Source organism: Liolophura sinensis, chromosome 4, assembly GCF_032854445.1.
Source record: "Liolophura sinensis isolate JHLJ2023 chromosome 4, CUHK_Ljap_v2, whole genome shotgun sequence".
Classification (NCBI taxonomy): domain Eukaryota; kingdom Metazoa; phylum Mollusca; class Polyplacophora; order Chitonida; family Chitonidae; genus Liolophura; species Liolophura sinensis.
This window is the reverse complement of record NC_088298.1, coordinates 14,910,695-14,930,144: the sequence shown is the minus strand read 5'-3', so window position 1 is coordinate 14,930,144 and position 19,450 is coordinate 14,910,695. Positions and strand designations below refer to the sequence as shown.

Sequence of the window (19,450 nt, the reverse complement as noted above, 5' to 3'; positions counted from 1 at the left end):
TGATGCGAGAGCTCGTGGATCACAAATTTCCTTAGCGACACCCTTCCTAGAAGACTCTCTAACACGGCTAAGACGCGCGTGGAAATTATTGCTAATTTTCTACCCCCTGTGCCAGGCTAATAGCACGGTGGAATTGTCCTTAATTCTTTTCCGTTCCCCGGAGCTTTGGCTGGCGGAGCTGTTACCGGCGTCATGGTATAAAATATTATCACATAGTGAACTTAATGGTGTCACTGCGTAAATGTGGCGTGGATGACTTCACGGTGACGCTTTAATTTAACTGTACCAAGTCTCAAGAAGGAGTTTGAAGACGGCAGATGTGTTGCAGTTCTGAAAATCTTCGATTCCTTTCATAACTCTGGAATTAAAGGATGACAGATTTGGAGAAGGTAACTTAAATCGAATGGTGTTTTTCTGATAGCCTTTGGATCCTTTTATAGCACTGGAATTTGACTGAAAGAAGACAAGAAGGATTTCTGTAGGGGAAGATTTGGAAGATTTGTCTGTCTACACACGTTCTCATATCTGCTGATGTCTTCAAGTTCCTTGGTTTGTACGGCTGTATTACCTCATACTATAGCAGCAGTGCATCCTTTTATAGCGTGTTGCACGCCGTTGAACCAAGGAAATTTCCTTTTACAATCCTACTTCTTTAGAAATTGGTACATCGAGTTTTATAGTTGGCCTAACGGCACGCACCATTTCCTAACATAGGGGAATAGTATACGGGATTGATAGCTGTTTCACGAAAGGAATCCGCTGACGGGAAAGTTCTCTATTGACCATTGAAACGTTCTATGATGAACAGGGTCGCCCTGTTGTGAGCGGCCAGTCTAGAACACATTGCAAGCCCTATCACATCGAATCTTCGACCTCTTGTCTCGCAGACGGCGTCACGTTTGATTCTGCCGTATTGCAAGGATAAGAGGATTAGCTGTCGGACTTTTGTGCATTATGTATGTAATCGGTGAAATAATTCTCAGAATCGTATATCTTAAAAAGTGGCAATGACATCATTAATTGAAGGTTATGCATTGAAATTCTAGTAAACGAAATCTTAACACTGCGAGATGCTCATATTTTACAGCGAAGCACGACTCATAGGGTTCAATGGTGAAATATCATGACAGCAGATCAGTCTTAGCTGCATTCAGATGTTATAGTGGTGTAGATAACAAAGCTCCATGAAAGAACTTACCAACTGAGAAACGTTGCTCCTGAAGACGTTGAGATATAAAATTTTCACTCTCACTCTCTGTCTCCCCCTTTCTGTGTCTCCCTTTCTCTAGCTGATACAGCGTGGGACGATCACAAGGCGGGAAAATCCCCGGGGGACGGGCAAGTACTTCAAAGAATACTAAGCTGCCGGTACAATATTAATTCCCTAATACAGAAATATGGGACAAATTCCTCACAGCGAGAGTCTTTCTTGAATGCCCGGAGGAAATTAAAAGCTCTGCATCAAAGACATCAAAAACTATCCTCCGTAGACGGATTACTTCTTCACTTCTCGAGTGGTAAATTTTTGATTGGACGACGAAACAGTCAAAAATTCAAATTTTAATCGGTAAATGTTCTGCCCGTGCAGTGTTTCCGTATCTTCGTCTTGAAGATCACTTCCTGGATTCGTTGACATAGCTTTGAGAAAGGATTGCTACTACATTCAATACGTTGTCCGTGATATACTCCCAAGGTCGCCGTACCGACGACAGGCCTGATACGATTTGCTCTTGATGTGATAGGCTGTGTACCTGCTGTGAAAAAGCTTGCTAAATTGAATACCGGTACTGAGCGAAAAATTCCCAGGACATTTGGAACAAATATTACATCACCTTCTTCATTTGGAATTATGTGTGGCAAAATCGCGTATATAATTTTTCTAACGGAGCTCTTCTGTGCAAAAGGGAGGATTTGAGGAACACTTCGGGCAGCTTGAAACCCTAAGGTGATCGTAAAGCCATCCCTGATCTTCGAATTTGTACACTATAACCTCAACGAGAGACAATTCTTTACCTAGGTAAGATTTTTGTAATGTGTGTCATTTTAAAATTTTCTTCATCTTTTGACAAAATTCGTCAGGTATCAAGAGGAAACAAAATTTCTCTCATGGATAACAGTTGAATAACGACATCTGGGTTTATCCATGAGAAGCTATTGTTTGTTTTGACTAAACAACACCTTAATACCACCGAATGAATGTCTTGAAATGTTGCATACTTACTATTACTATAATGTGTTCATTTCTGTATTGGGAATAGAGTTCGAATCCTTGTAATGCGAATTTCTCTTTCTCATGTAACGATAAGTGCGCTTACTATTGCTTCCTTGTAGTAGTAAGAAGGCTTTTGAGGTTTTACATAATAGTAAGACGTCTTAAACAGGGTGTCCAGCAAAGTTAAGAAAATGGGTATCGCTGTGTCATAGTCATTGTGACCCGACCCGTGTTTGATCCCAGGTGTCACCACTTCGAGGCTTACGCTTTAACCATTAGGACACCAAAATCATCAAACAGTTGGAGTTTGGGCTTCCACATATTCCCCGGGATTGAACCTGCGCCTCGTGTATCAGTTGAAAGCTAAAATTTTTTACAACTCGACCACGACACTATGCACAGATGGTTGATGCTGTGTTTCCTACAAGCCGTTGTTGATGGACGTCGACTGAAGATATATATAATTCTTGGACATATCGAGGATGAGCTTATGTTAATGATTACGACAAAGTGCTTATCGTCTATAACAACACTTTGCCAAATTTGCCATCGATCGCTCTAATAGACTATCGCTTCTCCCAATGGTCTCTTTTAGCGACTGCAGTAGATAAGTAATGTTCCCTGACACTCAGTATCACCCCCGGGGGGCAATCTTATCTTAAGTGTCACTTTACTTAAGTAATGAGAGCGCACGATAATCACTGGAGTGTTTCTAAGTTATTTCTGTCCTATGGCGAGGAACCGTATCTGTTTTATGTTCACATGGATTAAATAATAATGTACAAAATGGTATAACTATATGATTAACTATTAACTTGTGTTTGTGAGACACTGACGTTTTCTGTAAATCGCCAGTAGGATGTTTCCAAATGCAATATACTTACTGATGACAGTTTGTTGCATTTCTGCATCTAAAAGACTAGAACAGTAAGACCAGCGATGGCAGCGTGTCAGCAAATAGTCACACGTTACCGGTGAAATTCTGTCTCATGAACACCGATATTCATATCAGCTATTCTCGTAAATAACTGGTTACAATTTGTGACACGTAACTGGCAGATGACGTGTATTTATCAATATTATCTTGAGATGTGCTTTATGGCCACATGAAATGGTTGCTACGAAAAACAAGGGTTTAAGAATAACGAACATCCATGAACAATAAGCGTTTACTTTTACAAACAACGAACAGCAAGCGTTTACGAACAACGAACATCCACGAACAACATGTGTATACGAACAACGAACATTCACGAACAACAAACATTAATGAACAACTGACATTCACGAACTACATCTGCAATTGCTCAGTAAAGCTACGTGTTACTTATGAATACTATGTTGAGATATGTAAAGTCACTTAATAAGGCTGAATGCACATTTGAAAAATAAACTTTGGTTTAAGACCTGTTGTTGGCGGACTGATTTGTAGCACTACACTCAAATCTCAGTGGTCAGCAAAGACATACATGTACTAGAATTCAGTTACCATACACTTTGACCTGGCTTAATTCTCTTAAATTTTGTTATCCTGCCTGCTAATATCGGTTTACGTTCAAAAACCTGTTTGAGACGTCGAATGCAGATAAAATTAATGCGAATAAGTTCAAGTATTGAAATGTGCGTATATGAGAGATTTCTACCTAAGCTAGCTTTTCGAGTTAGCTACGAACTCGGAAGATATGGTATTTTTCTTTAAGTCTAAGAATATAATGCGTATCAAATCAGTGGATATATATTTAAAGAACCATCCCTACTAGCATAGTTGTTATGGGAGAAGACAGTGGCGATTTTGTTACCGAAATGGTGTTTTCTGCCTTAGCCTAATGCGAAGTAGTCATGCAGATATGTATTAAACCGTGTCTTTAATTTTTTGAAACTCTTCTGCGTTTTTACTAGTTACGGTGGCGCGTTCGGATCATTAAGTCTTATGTCGGATTTCGTTTCTCGGTACCAGTTTAATTCACGGTGTCCGCGCCTGTCCATTTTTCCTTCTCGGACGCCTGCAAATGCCATTAAAGACGCAACCTTTCAATTTCCTTCTGTGTCAGGAGTTTTGCCTTGCCTTCGCTTTATGCTGTTACTTTCGTCTTATCAAGCCCAACAGACCTCGCCTTATCTTGTTTGCTCACTGCGAACCTTTCCATGAATAAAGATTCCCGCGACTTACTCGCATTACTGGCGCTCGGTTTGCGTTCTGATTTGTTCCCGGGAATTATCTTACATTTTGGTTACGCTCTGGCGGGAGTCAGGCAGCGATCACAACCTTTAGATTCACACACGCTGTAGGATTTGCTGAGCTAATCCCCCACTCCAATGAACTGATGGCGATATTTTTATGAAAACCCAAGCGGCTTTCATTTCTGTTTGCGGAATAATAACAGGGCATGCCTTCTGCGCAATAGAGGAATATTATATCTCAGTAGCCTATAAAGTAATAACTTACGATATAAAAAAACGTTAAATTTTTTTCGTATTCTATAAGAATAATTATGAAATCGTGATTCTTTCAACAAAAATTTGACCATGTATAGATGTTGCTAGAAAATTTAACGTCAAGTTTTATACAGAGGATTCCTTTGCTCGCGTGACGCCTAAGCGTGTCACGTGGCCGGAAGCTTGCATTGTATTTGATTTTCAGTGGCTGCGCCTGACTTCCGGTTGAAACCGGATTGATCTCCGAATATCCAGTTGGCGTGTCTTAAAGCGGAACTCGACCAAGTATGCAAGGATTATCATGTGTCGAACGTAGACGAAGCTGAGTAAAGTATGAATAAGTAACGGATTTGGTTCGTTGGCTGATGTTTTGTTTGAAGAGGATAAAGGGCTCCAGTGTCCCGTTCTGTAAAATCTATCAAAACTCGCGCTTAGCTCAACAAATGCACAGTGAAGACATTCGTCGCCACGGTAAAATCTATTTACTCTGTGATCGACTACTTAACAGAATGATTCCCAGCAGAACAATCATTTATTCGATTTATTTATTTGACTGAAGTGTATAACTTCAAGAATACCTTTACAATGACACTCAGGTCTACATATAAGGGGAATCTCGAACCTCGATCTGTACCGAATTAACCTCCAAACTTGAATTCGAACGAGATCCGGCAAGAGCGAGATTTGAACTTGGGATCTCATTGATTTTATTTTGCAATGTAAGACGGAATTTAATATGACCCGCAAATGGGTGCGAATAATTCCGGATGCATTAAAAACATTTTGTTATCGCTAGACTATATATCAGTTTCAATGCTTCTCTATACCTTGGGGAACTTTCCATCAGAGCTGGATTTAGCTTGTCAGGAAGGGTGGGAGGGGGGGGGGGGGGTTCTTGGTGATTCCGTCAGGTGTAGATGTCAAGGGACCGTCCGCTTATACCCATCCTGCCATGGGTTCCTGTCAGACACTTCATCATGCACTAGCCCTCATTACAACAGTGTTTGTCACTATATTCCCTGTGAGGGTAGCACTGATTTAATTAAAGATCGATGGCCAGGGTTTTAGGCGGTTTGTATGACTATTTCTCACTGGCAGGACTCTAAGGAAGTCCGTCTCGGCCAAATCCACTCACAATAACTCTGATAGTTGTTCAATGCGCCAAATGAGCCTTCGTCCTCCAAACCTCTTATGCCGGCTGTCGGTTACTATCCCTAGGGCTTTCTGGGATCTATCCACGGTGTTCCGGGCTCCGTGAGTGTGTCCGGTCTGGCTCATCATGTACCCAAACCCCGGGCAGATGTTAGCTACCCCTACCGAATTTGGAATCACCGACTCACTGCCAGGTTAAAGGGACAATGTTTCAATAGGGACTTACATCGGTGAAAGACAGATCCATTGTCATTTTATCGAATTTGCAAGCTGCATCAGTATTGGCTATCATAAAATAGCTCTGGAGGGTATCTGACCATAGTCTTTCCGGAATGCCAAAACTTAAGCTTTACCTAGACCTATATTCCACACGACCCGCTCCAATGAACACGCTGGCTTTTAGATAGGAAAGTTCAATATCAGGTTGAAGAGATTACTCGAAAAGACAACACTTAATATAATTTGCAATATACAAAGTGGTTTGGGTTATATTTCTTGTCTTCTTTTCATCCAGCCCGCTGGCTAAAAACCCAGAGATTTCCTTACATGAGAAAGTGCCAGCCCGAACTATGAGTGGTTGTCAATTCTCTAGTCGCTATCACAGCATAACTTTAGGGAGATGGCTTGAAAGTACCCAATCGATAAACAAGTATATTAGTCAACTGCTGAGTCACAAATATAACAAATTCACCAATCAATCAGTTAATCTGTCAGTCAGGTGAGTCAACCATGGAATCATTCAGTGTATGTATCTGGTAGACAAAGAGTAAAATAAAAGACGAACGAACAAAACAAATGTTTACAAAAAATGCGGGTTTCCCTCGTTCTTTGTCCGGTTCTAACCGCCTTAGTATAAGTAAAAACTATTAAATGCGACAGTATGATTCAGTCAAATGATATCATAAATATTCAGTATAAAACAAAGTATATAATAGTTATAAAACTATTTGCAGCTTCCGTGACGGATTGAGGTCAACCTTATGGGCCTTGAGTCACCTCCTTCAGCAGTAGGCCTATAGTAATATAGTAATTGTTTCTGTGATGCAATTTTTGTTGTTTTTTTTTTCAGGTCAGAAAATATTTGCAGAACCGATTTGTGCGAGGTTTTAAGATGATGTGCTAGTTCATTACCATGCTGTATCTTTTTATTTTTATTTATTAAACTGGACAGGGATACAAAAATAGCTGACGCATAAGAAATGCTTTTCATTAGTAGGGAGTTGGGTTCTTTTTATGAATCTCGTACATGTTCAAACTACCGACACCCATAAAGTGACTTTTCAGAAGGCATAAATGAATATTATCTCTGCTGACAATCGCATAGAATTCTTGATGGGCACGACAGCTGCGTTCATGCTGCCGGGCAGAAGAAATAATTGGTCTTTAATTGTCCAATCAAGAATGCGGATTATCTCTACTCAATCTGTCATCTGCATCGGCACGTGCAAGTGTTCCCTCCTTCAAATGAATCCGATTTCGTCTGATTTGAGCTAGTCACGTGACATTTGCCTATTGTCGTCTGCGAGCTCCACAAATGAAAATGCTAATCCTCATTTGTCTGCGTCTCATTATTTTGAACTGGAGGATAAATCACGGTCAAACTTTGACACTTGTGACAGGCAGACGGGCTGAGCAGAAATAGAACTGTATTGAATTTTATTTTCGTCCCGGCCTCGTGGTAACATATGGCGAGGGCAAATGAGCTCGTTTGTAGAGTAGAGTAAGACGGTAGGCCACATGGGATGGCCGCTATGATTTTCTCAAATCAACGAAAATATATAATAAGAATCCATTCAGTTTACTCCCGGGAAGCAGAATTCTTTCACTTTTTAACTTAACGGGATATATTAACCTAGCACAGTCTATACAATGTTTTAAAACTGGCTTTGGGTACACTATGTCTGAGCTACTGAATTCTCTTAAACTATGCCTTGTTAATGCCCGATGTCTGTGATTTCCGCGGTGAACCACTCCGATCCTTGTAGCTACACACTCATATGGCGATTAGTCTGGAAGTCTTCGACGGACGGTAATATTCCGCAGTCCTCTGGAACAGATTCGCTGTCTCAACACCGCCAGGAACGCGCCCCAAACAATCTGATTTCATCCGTCTTGTCAGTCGAAGTACACCTCTGCTTAATTTCAGACGTTTACAAAAAACCTACTTAATGTGACTTTGCCTAAAGTACTTGCTTTTGCGCCTTTTCCCTTGTGAAGCTCCTCGCATAGCGGTCCAGGAAGGAAACTGGGAATGGGATCTAGTTGAGACCGATACGAAAAACCCACCCTTTATGTATTCAGAGTCGTGTTACATAAAGAACCATCTAGTTAGTTCTGGTTTAGTTATGAGGTAGATACAAGTTTATTGTTACTACACTCAAAAAATCAGTCTGTTCATTTTAACAGAATGTCTGTTGTTTGAGTGATTGCTAGAATGTATTCTGTTATTTTAACATAATAACGTGTCATGTTCATTTTTTTATTTCTTCATTTGATTGGTGTTTTACACCGTACTTGAGAATATTTCATATATACGACGGCGGACAGGAAGCCAGCATGAGTTGGACTTGAACTCACAGCGATCGCATTGGTGAGAGGCTCATTACGCTCTGCTAGCGCGGAAACCAACCTGGCCACAGTGGCCCGCAAATAGAATCTTTACGTTGAATTAATAGAATGTGTGTGTTATATTTAACAGAATAATCTGTTTCCTTAGCAGAATACGTTCCAGCATCACTCAGACAACAGACTTTTTGCTAAAACTAACAGATTAATTTTATGAGTGTACCATGAGAGAGCATACGTCTAATATGTCTCGCTATGGTAGTCACAATCATTTACCCAATACATTTGCCTTTCATCTTTTGAGTCAATAAGTTACTACGCTATTTTGTCACTCACTGTTTTACCAATCAACTTTTCTATTTAATATTGCATGAAAACAGTCCACACTCTAGCCACTGAGAACGTTTATCACTCTCTCAACAACTACATGGATAAAGTAGAACAGATCAGTCAATCAATCAATCAGCCAATCTGGCCGCTTGATGACCCCATCACAGATCGATACTCAACCCTAAACTCATAATGTCCCAAACGTCTTAACGGTCCTACTATCAACCTACCGCTCCCTGGAAGCCGGTGCGTGCTGAGTTATGGTGGTCATTAACCCCACTGAATGGCCTCCTCTCAATGGTCTCAGCGTCGAAATCGGGTCACATGACCCGAATAAAAAAATACAGTCGCTAGAACCACTGTTGTTCAAATGACAAAATCCGGCCTTCTTTGATGTCGGTTGATTCCGGTATTAAAAAGGAAATTGGGCAATACCAAGCTTACAGGGGCTCAAAATGCCAGAGGCCGAAGCTCTAGTGTCTGTGGGTGTAATAGCGGCGCAATGATGTCGATATAGAGAGGCTGATTCCACAGAGTGGAAGAGGCCGGGTTATTTCGATTGGCGGAGGGTTTTCCCGGACGCCAGCTCACATTGACGGGATTGTGGAGATATCGTGCAGTCGGTTAAAGGTAGTCTTAATGTACGGAGGTTCACCACCGTTGTGTGGATGAAAAAGTGTTGAGTATGAGGATGAAAGAAGTTAATAAATGAAATCAAATTTAGTGGTCAGCCAGTCAAACATGGCACTTCATGTTTTATGTTTTATTTTTCAAATAATCAAGGCTCTCGCCAAAAAAACTACAATGTTACTAAGCAATATCCGTCACTATCAATGTCATCCCTGAAACGAAACCCAGAATTCAAGCATTTAAATTCAGTTAATAATATACAGGCAAATTAAATAAAAAACAAAACATAGGATACGATCTTTTTAAATGAGTTTTTCCATGGAGGTTCTTATGAAGTGGAATCCTATGAGGTGAGAGAATGCTGTCTGTTGAAAATTTTGGTATTGAACTTCACGTTAAATTTATAGTTCCAACATATACCTCAAAATTCCAAACTATTATGAGCTTTTTACGTAACCTCTGTTATATTAATATAAATACCCGGCAGTCGATTAAATACTTCATCCGAAATCTATAGTCTGGCAGCTGAATACCTCCAAATTGTAGTTTGTAATACGAACTAAGTGATTTTATTACACATTTTTTCGGTGCAATATTCAGTGGATTCCAGCTTTTAAATCGCTGATATTGATATGACAGCTGCAGAAGTAGTTTTTACCCCTTGATATTATGACCAATGTACCCCCCACACTTGATCGTCGCTCATAGTCGCTTAAATCACACAGTGAAGTTGGCTTCATGTCTGTTCTGAAATGCACACTTGCTGGATGACACATGTGGCGCCATGTATAGAGCAAGAATGTCGTTCTCCTAATGCGGAGGCACAAATTGTGTTCTGTGACCATTTAAATGAGATTCCATCCGATGAGTGGACACATGATTTCCAATCTCCACAGCCGCTTTAGGGTATTTGTCCATCAGCCATCCAGATTGGATTGGCCGACATTGACTTCGTCTAGCGATGCTCCTGTCGTTCCGTGTTAATCGAGAGGGCTGCATCGCTGTGGGTCGAAGTGCGGATACTGTCCCCGTATGTGCCCTGTGATCTGAGATGTTTAGGAGAATATGGTGTTGACGTATTATATATTGCTGGCCAAATGTACTGACTGAAAATAAGGTATGTGTCTTGTCTTCTGTTCTATGTCTGGTATGTACTCCCAGTGGGATGATCCGTTGATTCCCCATGATGTTGAGTTCGAATCTGTCTTTGTTCCATTTTGTCTTGAACACACCGTCAACCTTAGATTACTTAATATTCGTTTAGGATGAGCGGATGAGCAATGGTATTTAATCGGATTTCTCGGTTGATTGACCCAGGGGAAGACTGGGCGTGTGACGAATATAGCGATTTGCGGAGACACATGTTCAGTGTAAATCTTCATTTGTCCTTTTGGCACACACTATATATAGTCCTATCTCAGCGTCCATCTCACCAAGTGGCCGTGTGTCTGATTCTGAAACGCCGTATCTATGTCTTCTCACATGTCTGTCGCAAACCAAACGCACTGACGAACAAACAAGAGAATAAATGTACACCAGAAACCAGGATATGTTCGATGATACTGCAACATGTTGCTGAACATGGTTTTTATTATGTGTGTATTACATTGTTTAATTGCTGCTTAAGAACGTAACTTAAAAAGTACAGAATAACCCTTTAGGATGAACAGACAAGCGGGAATTCTCTGCAAAGGGTTATAAATCGACTTTTTCGACCAATTGACCCAGGGGATGACTGGGCGTGTGACGAATTTAGCGATTTGCGGAGACACATTATCAGTCTAAGACCGTCTTCATTTGTCTTTCTGGAACACACTAATTATAGAATTCCATCTCAGTATGTGTCCGGCTCCTTCGGTTACCTTTCTTTTACGAATCTATAAGCCTTGACGAGCAAAAAGGAGAATATGTGTTTAATACAAACTGTTAACCTGAATTACGACAGTTGGTATGGCAAATTCGTTTGGTTGCTCTTATTCTTATGTGTTTATTTGTTTATTTGGTTGCTGCTGTAGACCATATACCTCGTAAAACATAGCAATATAAAGATAACCTGTCAAGCTGTCTTTAGGCTTAATGGTATAGACCACGTGTCATTAGCTCTGCCTGACAATTAATTATCTATACATTTGTTTGATCCCTGTTCTATGTATCACACGCAAGGATGTCTCAGCTATGTGACTTTGGTCTTTGCTTCTGTGTAAAAGAAACCAAACCAAGGTGCATCATTTATTATTCTAATATAACTCCAAAAATTTTAACACTAAAAGCAACGCGGCCTCTCGTTTTCAAACAGTGAACAACATCCGTCTGCTGTGAATTATCTAGGTGATTTGAACATTGCAAACTACATTTTATTTATCATTTATTTATAATGATGAAGAAATCGAGGCATCACCTGGTAAATTTTATAAAAGGTTTTACAAGCTTTCTATCCTCGTGTCTGGATCGAGTCTCTTCATTTCTCAAGGCGTCAACATTATGATAACTGAACCCACGTGCAGCTACAAGTCTAAATCAGTATATAGATGATGCTTATTTGATTGTTGTTTAATGCCATGCATACTCAAGACTTTTCGATTCGTAAGATAGATGGCGGCCAGTTTTTTTATGAGCGGACAAGACCGGAATGGCAGGAGTAAACCACCAAACTTTGACGTGTTACTGACAAACATTTTTACGTGTGATACATGAATGCCATATTGCTGGAAGGCTAGTGATCTTCAGTGAAGTTAGGCAAGATAACAATGAACAGTGTCGTCCATCTTTTAGTTCCATGAAACAATGAAAGCTTTGGAAAATTCACAATGAGAAAATGGTATTAGATGTAGCGGGTGTAGCTGCGCTGTCCTGAGCGTATACCAGTCCATAATCTCCTTGACCAGCAATCATACGCATGGCTTTTATTATCTTTCTGATTGGTTGACAGACAAAACAGCTGGGATGGTGAGACCTGCACTACTGCTTGATTTGTGCCCTAATCTACCTACTGTGATAATTTATTTCATTGTCGATTTAAACCTTACGCAAGGATGTTTTACTTATATTACGACGGTCAGGTACCTGGCAAACCGCGTGCGAAGTCAGGAATCCTGGAATCAAACCCTGGTCAGGACATAGCAAAGACTATAAGAAAGGCACTTATACATATACCTAATGACTTCATATGACTGAAAAAGTACGACGTAAGCTCCAAGCATACAAACAAGCATAGAAATCTCTTGATGCAAAGCCACCACAGAACGCCGGGAGACGGATTTGAACCTGCGAACTCTTGCATGTGCCAAGAGCGACAGTTGCCTAATATAAAGCCAGAGAAACTTGACAAAAGACGGTATTATCAACTTGTTTTCAACTTATTTTTCACGCGCAGTCTTTCAGCCGAATATCACCCGCTTATGAAGACATCTTTGTGCGTTTTGAAGAAGGTCTGTGATTACGTATATGACACATATCTTGATAACCGCGCCAGACCACTTCAATGTGAGACAGCATTATTGTTCCGATGTAACGCCTGGAGAAGCCCTTGCCGTGTGGATTGGGGCTGTTAATCTGTCTCAGTAGGCTTACTCCCCTCAGCGAATCTTGCCGAAAGAAATTTGATGTTCCCTTCAGTGTTGATGAGGTAATTTTTTTTTTGAGTAAGGGGGGGGGGGGGCGGTGTTATTCACAGCTGTGGGGGTTTTAAGCCCATGGTCTTAACTCATGTATAAGCTGTATTTTTAGAATAAAACCCTAACCGAGGTAAACTGACAAGAGACTGTATTTCATCGGTTGTACATGTCACAAGGTATCATGAAAACCACCACACGAGTCGCTGCTCTGGTTTTACTCTCCATGTTGTAATCTTCCATATGCAGTGTGTAAGTTTTAATGGAAGACAGGCAGACCATGTAAAACTGACCGCCACTGAAACATTTCATCAGAACTGGCGGGCAACTTTTAAAACTGTTATGTCTGATAAATGCAAGATAATTTCGTTTGTGTTATGTAATATAGCCGATATTACGGTATTGCCTAAATCGCCAAAGAAGTATGTTCAGTTCGATTATCGGATAGGACAGGGCGGCGCAATGACCCTGAAACCTCTTAGCAGTGTGGTCGCTGTGTGTTCAAGTCCAGCTCATGCTGACTTCCTCGGCCGTACTTGGTAAGGTCTGCAGCAAACGGCGGATGGTCATGGGTTTCCCCGAGCTTCCCTGTATAAGTGAAGTGGTCTTGAGTACGGTGTAAAACACCAATCAGATAAATTCTCGGACAGGAATGTTTCATTATTCATCTTCTGCCGTTGTTTTCGGGAACTTGGTGGCTGTATAATCGGCCTGTGTCATTCTGTTTTCTTATCCTACATCAATCTCGCCATTGGACAGCATCCTTTTGGTGCTTTTGATCAATGTGACCTGTGCCCCACGTGGAAAAGTCGCCGACTTTTGCCAAAGAATGCCAGTTTATGCCGGACATGCTCTCTGGGTTTCTCCACACATAAAATCACCGCCCTCGTATAAGCAAGACATTATTGGGTATGGCGTTAAACAACATATCAAATCAAATTAATTACGGTTTAATTATGTAATAGCATAATAACTGACTGTATTTATGTGTATGTTTTCCACACCGTGTTGCGCCCCCAGTCGCCCATGAAAGTTTGCGAACGCATTTGGAAAAGGACAACATCCCAACCTGTCAAGCAAACGCGAAGACAGGCATGGGATTCACGTTTTACTCACTTCTTCATACTAAAGGCGTTTGAAGAGGTAAATGATAATCTGTAATTTGGTTAAATTCTCACATTAGTTCGAAACATTCACAATGTAGGCTGCTTAAACGTCAAGACGGAGTTTTATCGATTTTGCGTAGAGTCTGTATATGTAAAATCAGAAATAAAAGAGCTAAACCAACGGCCCAAGAAGCTGATTGAGCCTGGCTTTAAACTGACAGCCTCCCGGAATTCCTTTATTATAAGGTTTAAAATCGCGGTTTCTCATCGTGTACTGATGCCAAAGGGAAAATCACTGGATACTGTCTCTGTACCTCAATAATATCTCCTTATCAGATGTCTGCGGGAATATTAGGGTACTCATCTCTGTGTCTGGGCGGTATTGATATGTTCGACTGTGAGTGGCTTCTGTCCAATTCTCAGAAATATAGAAAAATTAATTACTAGCAGGGCAAGTTGTCCAGCCTTAGAGCAGACAGGATCCGCCGAGATGTCGATACGTAACCGAAACATACCGGTATACACTAAATTACTGATGATTTGTACTTTTAACTCACAGAGACCTGTGCACAGTTCATTAACAGAGACTTTTGCGGATAGTCGTTGGTTCCCCGCCGGAAATTGCCCGGTTTCACCTACATGTCGTATAAGTGACATATTCTTGAGTACTAGTATGTCGTAAAACTCTAATCAAATAAATGAATAAATTAATGGAGTCATAGTTACATTTAATGGAGATCTGTACACGGAACCCAACATATATACCGGTACACACTCAGTTAACGGATACAACAGACTTACAGCATAGAGTAAAACCAGTGCAGCGACGACAGTGTGACATTTGGAAACACGTAACCGGCGAAACACGGCCTATTGTCAATGTTATCTCAGTTAGGGTTTCATTTTCACGTAAATACTTCAAAAGTAGTAAATTTCACACCATATTACATTTCCTGCATGTGAACTTAACACAGACAAACCTGTCACCTCCAACATCCCAAATGTCCAACTTGTAAATAAATATATAGTTAGTGAGGGCTTTTATCGATGAGGCGAGTTTAATAGTCTTAAATGATCCTATCATAAACCAATAACTTTTTGTGGTTGGAAATTCGCAACTTATAATGGGATTTTCTCCGACCGTAAATGGGAAGGTATGCCAGCAACTTGTGGGATTTAGATATAGTAATGGGATAATAATGGGCAATAATGGATTTTGCTTATATTTTTTTGTTTTCATTAAAGATATTCTTCTTTTAACTCGAAGCCGGCCCCATTGGCACAGTTGGCACAGCTGTCCGCTTCGGGAGCGGTAGATCCAGGGTTAATCCTGGATCGAGTCACACCTAGACCTTAAAAGAGAAAGTTGTAACATCCTCGCTTGGCGTTCAACATGAAGGGATAGTGCAACGACTGGTTGACCCGTAGCGTCCTCCATCTTTAATACCCTGTAATTTATGCTGGGTGTGTGTTGCCTCTCAGCCAGTGACAGTCGTTAAAACTGCCGGTTTGTTCGTGTAAACTCGGAACTTACGTCCAACATTCCGGTGTCTCGATCGTCCAGCGGAAAACGAACTGTACTGTTCGCTACCTTCTGGGAAGAAGAGCTTTACCGGAAATGTACGAACTGCACTTCGGCTGTTTCTGACGGCAATTCTCCTCCTAGCACAGAAGACTTCATGGCTAGTTCTTAGGCAAAATGGAATCGCCCCACAGCGGATGTTGGCACTGACTTTATTTATAATTTATCAGCTTGAGGTATAGGCCTATATTAGAATTTTTATGGCGTGCACCTGCGAGAAAATTCATACTCTTTTCAATGGCATTTGTTTGATATTTAAATTTTCTTCTCCTTTAAACGAAAAAAAAATCTTGAAGTTTTTAAATTTGCTGTTCTAGGAAATAAAATGACGCCAATTTTTTTCCTTCGAGCTTAACGGCAAGAGGAATAATCGTTTTAGAATTTCGGTGGCAGTGCAGGATTGGGAATCCCTGGTGAATGGAAATTGAATTTTGCTGAGTCGGCGTTTCTGTGCATGGACACTCCAGAGGGATGTGAACCGAGCATCCTCCAATAACGGTTGTCATCCTGACGTGGCCAAAAACCACTTCAGCAAGTTTAGCCTGAGGATAACCAGTTCATATGTCTCTGTCCGGGTAAAGCAAAGTGACCGAAAGACAGAGCAAATATTCTATAGGCGTTTGTAGAGAGCTGGTATTCAATTTGTTGCTGGAGTCCTTTTTTCCAGTTTTTAATATCGGACGAGTGCGAATGCCTGGTTATTGTTTTGTTGAATTTAGTGCAAGGCTTGCTCACGAGATGTCGCTGTAACATTTGCCGGTGAATTTGTACATTAGCGTTGTTATCAAAATGACACAAGCTCCAGGTGCGAATCAAGAAATATGCCAGCATACATTGTCAGCAGCAACTTAATTACTACTAATTGTCATCGACATGACAGAATTAAGGTTTAGGTGTGCATGAACATGGTCAGTTTGATATGTTTTTGAAATGAAATAAACTTTTTGATTTTGTTTGTGTCTGCCACACAATATTACATGATGTAGTTGTCAGTCAGTATAACGCTTTCTTGTTTTCTTACACTACATCTAATTCTACATCTTGTACAGATAAATTATAAGTACAGAGTAGCTTGTGGCTGGATGTGATAACGGATAGGAGCATTTGCATATTCGGCTTGTGATTTCTGGCGCACAGCTAAAACCCAGACAGCCGATTTTAAATATACACCAACGGTATTTATAAGACAAAAAAAAAACAACAACTGGGGCACCAATATGAAAGGGGAAAAAAAAGAAGGAAATCCAGGTAATAAAGTGACGTCAATTTTTTCATCTATTTCATCTATGCAGTGGCAATCAACTTTATGCCCAAAACCCCAAACCATGCGCTTGTCATCCTGTCTATCTACCTTCCTATCTACGACCTATGAGGAAGGGTGCATGTGCTGGACTTCAACTCACAGTGACCACATTGTGATGGGTCATGGGTCATAGTGCAAAACCCCATGTTCTTGTAAAGAGTAGTTAATGAATTAACAGTTGTTTGTAAGGGAATGACTGAAATTCATAGACAAATAAATCCATACCGTTTGCAAAGTTTTGCCGAAAAATAAAAACGTACACGGGAGCTCAGTGCTCCCCTTTTCAGTCATCTGTCTGAATGAAAAAAAAATCGTGAAATACTCTACACGAAAATAAACATAAACTAGTTTGGATGTGTCCCTTTGAACTAAGACGGCAAACAAAGTAACTACATGTACCGACCGTTTGTAATGACGTTACTTCATTGGTCAAGTAGTTTGAACGACATGACTAATGACGTCCAACGGATTTGCTAAGAACATCAATTCTATGGTTTGTGTAAATTCTGCTGTGTAAACGTTTACATGAACAGTTAGAACAAATATCCGAGGTACTCTAATAGTGCACGAGTCCAGACGTAACGTGTTGAGTGTGACAATGTGGTATCTATCATACTGTCGTTGCTGCATTGGTTTTACTCGCTATGCTGTAGTCTTTTAAATCCACTATTTATTGATTTTATTTCATTGCCATACTCCAAACTATTTCATTTCTTCGGCGGCGGTCTAGTTTACGGGACGAGAAACCAGGCCGCGTGAATTACCTGACCTCTCTGCCAGGAATATGTAAACATGTTTCAGGACATTTTTGTTAAAGGTGTCTACTATAGTTTCAATTATGTTGGCTTAATGTTGAAGCTGTTTATTTTTTTTTTAAACGATATCTGAGTGTGCATTGTTACGCCCCCTCCCCCCTCCCAATTTCTTAGGCTAAGGCATTGATGATTACACGGTGGGAATTTAATTATGTATGAATGATTGAATGTTTTCGTTGGTGAGTTTAAACAATCATATTGAACAGTTACATTAGTATACCTTATGTTAAAACATGTACATAAATCTAACGGGGATTTTGGTGTCAAACTGGCTAGCGTACTAGGGCAGGACATTGACTCATGAGCCTCTCACCAGTGCGACCGATGTGAGTTCTAGTCCAACAGGTCCGGGTCATCCAGCAACCCGCGGATAGTCGTGGGTTTCCCTTGGGCTCTACCGGGTTCTTCCAACCATAATGCTGGCTGCCGTTGTAAAAGTGGAATATTCTTGAGTATACGGCGTAAAACAAAAATATTCCTGAATGGAATCTGAAGAAACTAGAAGCATGCTTCATAATATCGTATATAGTGTTATGCATTTTCATCACATTGTTAGGACAACCGATCGTTGGTTGTCTACTGGACTTTCCTTTCAGTTTATCAGAGGACTTTTGATAACTTTACAGGCTTTTGCTCCCATGATCTGATTCATCTTTCTTTTGGCAGGAAGCATGCTTTTTGCTATATATGGTAACTTTATCGCCTTATATTCCCGCATAAGATACCGTAAAGTCGTAGTGCCTGTATAACGTGACATACATCAACATAACTGAATATCGTTTATGTATACAAAGGCATATTCAAAATGTTTTTGTAAGGTCTCCTCCAAGTGATGCCATACCAGTCACACTTTAAACTGACGATATAATGACGTTCGAATTGCATAGCAAAGAACAGACAGAATGTTTTTGTAACGTCTCCTCCAAGTGATGCCATGCCAGTCACACTTTAAACTTACGATGTATTGATTTTCGAATGATGAACAACTTTTCGATACAGTGTAATGCACAGTTACATTCCTTACATCCAATTTCAAGCCAGTTCGTATAAACACACAAGAAACAAAATGAGCAGGGAAAATGATGGCATCAGAAGCTTTAAGGAGACAAGCTCAGAGGGGATGTTATTTTCGGGTGACACGGCGTCTGACTTTCCAGAGTTGAACAGTGCCCTCTATCGATCGCTGATCCCAGGGCATCACGCCTGATGAAACAATATGGCCGCTACGTTCGGTCTGCTCGGAATGTCTTTTGTTGAAACCCGACGGGAACTCCTCGAAGTGTCCAAGGCCAGTTAGAGACTATTTATACCATTGTTCCCCGGGCTGGAAATTCAATTAAGGGATGTCAAAGTGTCTTTTTGTGCTTTCAAGGAATCTGCGCTACTAATACTGCGGAGTGGGGAGGAATTTTGGTGATCAGTCTGTGTGGCAAACCCTTGTACGTCCTCTTTGTCAGATGTTCTCCTCATATTACCGTACCAGCTTAAATATTCCAACCAAGCCAATCCGATAATGTATAAATATCAATTCAGACATGGGTGTAACACTTATCAACGTAAACTATCCAATATTTCACCCATGGAATTCAAGCATTTAAAGAAAGTGTCAGTTCTGTATTATTATTAAATTTGTTACCGCCAAATCTCCAACATTTCGACCATTGCTCTGAAGCTGTGAATCTAGATGTTAATTTCGACATCATGACAA

General features: G+C 40.6%; 1 protein-coding gene across 1 annotated transcript in view; it reads left to right on the top strand.

Annotated features, from left to right (window-relative positions):
* The first annotated feature begins 1,525 nt into the window (after window positions 1–1,525).
* Window positions 1,526–19,450, top strand: part of LOC135464436 (roundabout homolog 2-like) — a 59,058-nt gene continuing 41,133 nt past the window's right edge. The window contains exon 1 of the mRNA XM_064741862.1: window positions 1,526–2,017. The gene's annotated coding sequence lies outside the window, so the exon portion shown is untranslated. The remainder of the gene's footprint in view (window positions 2,018–19,450) is intronic.